The sequence below is a fragment of the Pinus tabuliformis genome, chromosome 8 (genome assembly GCF_031772625.1).
Source record: "Pinus tabuliformis cultivar Carrire ecotype Pingquan chromosome 8, CPIR1, whole genome shotgun sequence".
NCBI classification, from domain to species: domain Eukaryota; kingdom Viridiplantae; phylum Streptophyta; class Pinopsida; order Pinales; family Pinaceae; genus Pinus; species Pinus tabuliformis.
In genome coordinates, this window is record NC_142294.1 from 434,430,854 (window position 1) to 434,437,860 (window position 7,007).

A 7,007-nucleotide genomic window follows, 5' to 3' on the forward strand; every position below is an offset into this window, starting at 1 on the left:
TGGGCCCACATAGGCCGATAAAATTTCCCACATGGAAAATCATAGACTACATGGAATTTTGCAGTAAAAATCCGTGCAGTTGCGTCTTGTCCATAAAAGGGGGTTGTGCATGTGCCGAGGGCTAATTTTGAACTAATGTTTGAGACATGAAAAATATGAGATGAGTTTTAACAATGTTTCTAATTTCTTTAAAATGTTTGCTTCAGGTCATTTGATTGCTTGAAAATGGAGCGGAGAGAAAGACAACATGAAGTCAATGATTTAGCAGCTTTGGGAGATTCGGCCACCTTGCAGGCTCTCATGACTTATGGCCTCATGAAATACTGGTTTATCCCGGGGATGAAATCTTAGGTAGATATGATGATGTGGTTGGTAAGGACCTGGAATGGCTAGGAGCAGTGTTTTGTGATAGATGATTATCACCTTACCATTAATGCTGATGATATATATTTCCTGACTAGGTTGTCTCATCGGGGAGCTGATATTTCACTATCAGGATCTATGGTGGGGGGAGACACTACTGATGGATACCTACGATGCTTTTGTATGGGTCCACCACCCAAGGATTGAAAAATTGACATCCAATCCATCGAACTTTCACCCTTGAGAATGGTTTCTTTCACTGTTTTCAAATTGTGTGGCAGTGCTTCCCTTCATCTAGCCACATAGCCACAGATGCATATGACCATGGAATGATAAGAATCCATGGTATACAACTGGTGAAAGTCAGTGTTTTTGAATGTGAAGGGTCAGTTGACTAGGTGCAAGAATGGAAAACTGAAGAATTCCAGTTATGGATCCATTCTTGTTGTTGTTTTCCTAGAGAGGGTTCCTATTGTCCAGCCACAACAGATTTTGGCAGACGAGGGGGGTTCGAGGGATCCACGCATGATGAGGTGAGTTGCAGCGATGGCACACCATGGAGGTGATGGTACCATAGTGAGGTATATGACATAGTTTTTTATTGGTTGGGCCAACAGATTACTTCGATCAAGGACTTTCTGTATGCTGGGATGGAGTATAGAGATGATCTTGATATCCCACTTCCAACCGGAACTCACAGGGGTGATCTAGGTAAGAATTTCTCATTTGACATATTTTAAAATTTTTATGTGTTTTTTGTCTTCAAAGGCTAATTATCTAAAATGCATGTGCATATGTGGGTCCAACCCAACCAACCAGGTTGAGACAATACGATAGACGACGTGAGCAGCCTATAGTAGTTGCGACAGCGAACCCAGAGGCAGACGATATCCTAACAGAGTTGGAGCATAACCTTGAGAGGTTGACTTCGAACATCCCAAAGACTGGGACCAATGAAATTCCATGCACCTATCTGAGACATGTAGTTGCAGTTCCAGGGCCTCTCAGACGTTTGTTGCGTTGAATTTCTCATGCTATCATTTTCTATCATGAGCATCACCATGTCTAGTTGTTCTATTTTCTAGGACCATTTTTGACTTTTTGGTGTTAACATATTTGGAAAATAAAAGACCATGGGACATTGTGTCCTTGGATGACATATTTTGTAGACACACTCAAACTCTATTTTAATGAAAAAACTACTACCTTTTACCTATGTTTATCTTGATCAATGTATGAATGAATATTGTTTTTAATTTACATATGTTTCAAATGTCTATTTAACAAATGATTCACCAATGCATCTGTTAATGTGTTTAAATATCTCAAAATGTGTTGATATTCGATGTAATCAAATTTCCTTTCCAAGAGACAGACTCATAAAAATAATCTTAACATGGTTGCACTCCTTAATTTATAGACATCGTTTAAATTTAATAACATGAGCTATGAATCTAACCTAACGATAAAACTTCGGATACCAAATGTGATGGCATTAGCTAATAGCTCAATGACTGCGCTATATTCTACTATATTGTTCATTGTTTGACCAAGGCATATTCCATGAATAGAAACTAGCTCATCACTCGGTGAATAGATAACCTAGGCTATGGAAGATAAATTCTGAGTACTACGACTAGCACCATTAGCAAAGCCAATGTAAGTTTGAGAGAATGTCGACATATGCAAATCAAGTGTAAAAATGAGATAAGCAGGAGAAGTAGTAGAAAATGTAAAAACATTAACTATCACACATACCTAAAAAACGGTAAATAATGTACAAATTTTCACCAAAATTTTTATGCAAAATATTTCTTTAGGTAAAGACCATTTCTGGGCTTTCCCAAAGGAATACCATTGTAATCAACTAGCTAAATGACAACTTTATCTAATACGTGTTTTATGATGTAAGGGACATGCCACATGGGTTCAAATTTCCTTGCACCTAACTCGTCATGAGCTTGATCATAAACCAAGACTAGGTCACCTTCTGAATATGAGCAAGGATTAACGTTTTCATCATATTAGGATTTGACATGTTTCTAGGGAGCTTTGCTAGCGAATATGGCATTACAGAGATTTTCATCTAAATGAGCTAAATGTACAAAGCGTTCCTCATCTGAAGAGTTAGAAGGTAATAATTCGATAGCTATTTTGAGGGATGGGATTTCACATTCAATAGGTAATACTACTTGCAAACCATAAACAAGTTGGAAAGGAGTAAAACCGATTGATGTTTTACAATAGTACGGTAAGCCCACAGTGCTGAAAAGGGCATAGAATTCCAATTTCCTTTATGTGTACCAACTACCCGTTTAATCATATTGGTTAAAAATTTATTGACAGCTTCGACCTAACCATTAGCTTGTGGATAATATGGAGTACAACTATCATGGTGAAGGCCAAGTTGTGCGGATAGTTTGACCATCATAAAGTTACGAAAATGACTATCATGGTCTATAACAATAGCTTGTGTGACACTGAACCGAGAAATCACATGATTGAAAATGAAAATGGATGCAGTTTTTCCGTCATATCTATATGTAGGCATCACCTTGGCCCATTTTTTAAAGTAATCGACTACAAGGATAATGTATCAATACACCCCGGTTGAGTGAGGGTTATATGTGACAAATTCGATGCCCCATTTGGCAAAAGGATTGACAACAATGATAGGGTGCAGAAGAGAAGGAGGTGTTTTCATTTTGTGATGATAGATTTGCTAATTATGGCATTTGTGGACTGTAGTGATGTAGTCTTTAAACATTGACAGGCAAAAATAGCCAACACATAATATCTTTTTGGGAGTAACATACCCAGACATGTGACCGCCACATGCTCCAAAGCGTCAGTCATTTAAAGTTTTTTTGGCTTCTTGAAAAGTTAAACAACGTCAGAATATAGAATCGACACCACGATGGTCAAGAGTGTCGCCAACAATATTATATTGTGGGGATTGGTATTGAACTCACCAATGATCAGTTTTGGATAACTCGGGCCTAAAATTTTGTGTTCGGAGATATACAATGATGTGTCCATACCACATATCTAATGTACTAATAAGAAATAAATATTTGTCAGAAAAAGAATCTTCTGCTACAATTTTTATATCAGTATGGTGAAAGTCACACAATAGTTCGACGAAAATCAAGGATTTCTTTTATTTGGATTTTTTAAATTCCAAATCAAACTCTTGTAAAATATTTATCCACTTTGATTATTTTCTACCTAGCAATTGTTTTGTGAGAATGTACATCATGGGGTTGCAATATGAAATGAAAATTGTTTTTCATAGAAGTATATAGTGATGGAATCATTGAACAACTCGCACATCTGCCAAGGCTAGTTTCTCCATATGTGTGTATTTAATCTTAGTTTTAGTGAGACTCCTACTCAAATAGTAAATTACATGTTCACTACTAGAATCATCCTCTTGGACTAACACCATGCCAATGATGGAATCAGATGAAGCTAAGTACGAAAATTAGTCTCGATGACAATCAGGTGGATGCTCAACATATTAGTTAGTGCATTCTTTAATGCATCAAAATATTTATCATCAATCTCATCCCAGAAAATTGGAATGCCCTTTTTCAACAGTCGAGTAAAACCCTGGGTTAGTTTAGAATAATTGTGAATGAGCCTACGCAAAAAGTTTTTCTTCCCTTGCAAACTTTGGAGTTGATTAAGGCTAGAAGGAACAGGAAAAATCAAAATTTCCTCTACCTTGAGGGGGATCAACACAAGTCCCTTCTTTCGAAATGATGAAACCTAGAAGCCGACCTGATTGTACACAAAAAACACATTTGTGTGGATTCAAGCGAATATTGTAGTGCCTTCACTTAATGAAAATTTCTTTTAAGTGCAATGGGTGATCCTTTCATTTTCTTGAATGAGCTGATAAGTCATCTAAATAAGGATAAACAAGATGATTCATATTGTGGAATGCATAAGACATTGCGTGTTGAAAAATTCGCACCAACATTTTTTAGGCAAAATGGGAGTTTAAGATAAGAAAAGGTTCCCCATGGGTATATAAATTCGGTTTTATATTGATTGGCGAGGAGTATGTTTATATGATTATAGCCAGAAAATCCATCCATGAAGGAAAAAAATTATATTCCCGGCATAGACATCGACAATTTAGTCGATATACGGAGTTGGATAATTGTCTATAGGACAAGATTTATTGATATCTCGGTAATCAACACACACTCAGATAGTTCCTTTCTTTTTATTAACGGGCACAATATTTCATACCCAATCAGTTAAAGTAACTTGGTAGATGAATCTTGCTTTCAGCAATTTTTCAACCTCAGTTTTGATAGTAGTAGATTTTCGAGGGTATAGGATGTAATCGTTGTCTAATTAGCTTAGCATCTGGATAATTTTTTATTTCATGTACAATAATGCTAGGGTTGATTCCTGGCATCTCTTCGTAGGACCAAGCAAAAATGTCGTGGAATTCCTGAAATAGGTCTTTGTAAGTTTGAATCTCTTCTAACAAACAAGAAGATCGTATATGAATATTTTCAATTATCCTAGGTTTCACTGAGATATATATATATATATAAGTATCGTTGTCAATATGTTCCCTAAATTCTATTCAGAACTAGAAGAAAGGGTAGATATTAGACATTGAGGGTCACTAAGGGTCTCAAATGAAAACATAGATGAGAAATTATTCTCAATTTTGTCAAAGGATGGTAAGAAAGTTGAACAATGATGAGTATCGTTCCATGGAATTTCGGCCAAGGTCATGACTTCCATAATACCTTCATCAGTTAAAAAAATTGTGTTAAAAGGATCAGACATAGAGATTGGTTCCAAGCATGAAAAATGAGAATATTCATCAATAATCATATGCATTCGATAATTATCAGATGTTGATGGGCTGGAAAAAGACTGAATTACTTCTAACTCAAAATGGCAATGAGGCATTTCATCGCCATATAAGATTATTTCTGATTCTGAAGGTACTTTCCAAGGATCTCTCGATTCGAAAGTACTTGATATAATCATGTTGATATGGGCTTCATTATGGAGGAAAATGGGTGGAGGGAATGCAAAATTACCCATCAAATATGAGTCTTCGAGAAGGCCAACACCAACTTCCTCATATGGAGTGGTTGATTTTCCAACAAATGGGATACTACCGGTGGAATTAGGGTCTGAGGTATAGTAGGATAATTGGTCTACTTTCACAATTCTTCCTTTGTGAAGAAACATAATCATCCTAAAATATGACAAGACTACTGCCGCCATGGCGTAAGTCTAGCTTCGACCAAGCAAAAGGTTATAGTAAAGTTGAGCATCACTAACCTCAATGTCTATTGCAACCATTTTTCCCTTTAATTCGATGGGAAAATCGTTTAAAATTCAATACAGACGAAAATCTCTTCCATCGAGTGCTTTCAAAGTCATGGGAGATTGATTTATTGTTGGAGAACCTAAAGCTTTCCAATAGGAAATGGACATAATACATGTTGATGCTCCTTCTTCAATCACTATTCGAAAAGCTCATCAAGTTTTGACATGAACTAGTATCTGAAAAGCCAGTTGGTGCGGGACACGTGAGACATGATTTTCGAGATAAAAAACAATTGAATGGGAGTCTTGAGGATCTACTACTCCTATAGAAAACAAAAATAATTTCCTTTGTGCTAGGAATGTTTGCAGCACTTCAAGGGCTGACATGGCTAAAGGTGACATAGCTAGATCTTCGACGATGTTATAGTTTTGGGTAGCCCTCGCATGAGGATTAAAGGACGAATTATGAGGCATACCCTTAGGAGGCGGACGAATTATCATACTAGGGTTTGGTTTTTCAATATGTAATGATTCAAAAGAAGGAGGAGTAGATGTGGAGGTTTGACTAGGTGAACTGGAGTCATCTTTATCTTCAACAAGACTCTTTGACATGTAATATTTGGATCTTGTTGCTACCATAACTCTGGAAGACATCATGATGATATTTTCCCCTGCATATGAGGATGATTGGTCATGAGAAACCATTTTACTATCGTGTGGAGGAAAATGATCTTTCAAAACAGTGGGTGTGGGTGAAATTTTGACGAATTTGGAAACTTAGGCTTGATGTGGGCACTCCTTAGTGTAATTATCTTCCTCACAAATTAAGCAAGGATATCGAGGTTTCCTCTTTTCATCAGATGGTTCATTCTTATTTGATATCTCCTTAGAACGGTTGTCTTGTTTACTTTTGCATTTTCCCGTTTTATTATTTCCAAATTGCTTACCCTTGCCAGTAGATGACTCTATGACGTTAATTTCTGAAGTAATTTCGAAAGAAGGATATTATTCAGTTGAATCAGATAGAGCTGAAATCTAAACTTTCTTAGAATTTTTCTTTTTGTTCTTAGATTTTTGACTCACGGAACCAATCATGCCATTTGCAGCATGTGATCTTGGAAGCACTAGATTATTTGGGGTAGATCAAGGTAAATCTGGGATCTTTTCATACAATGTACCAGACTGAGTATAAACAAGATCAAGGTATTGAGCGTAAGAAATTACGTACTCTTCAGTTAGAGAACCCCTTTTGGACACATCTTCATTTATTTCTGGTAAAAGATATTTTATGAACTATTCAGCTAAAAGATGGTCTAGAATGTAAACTTTAACTA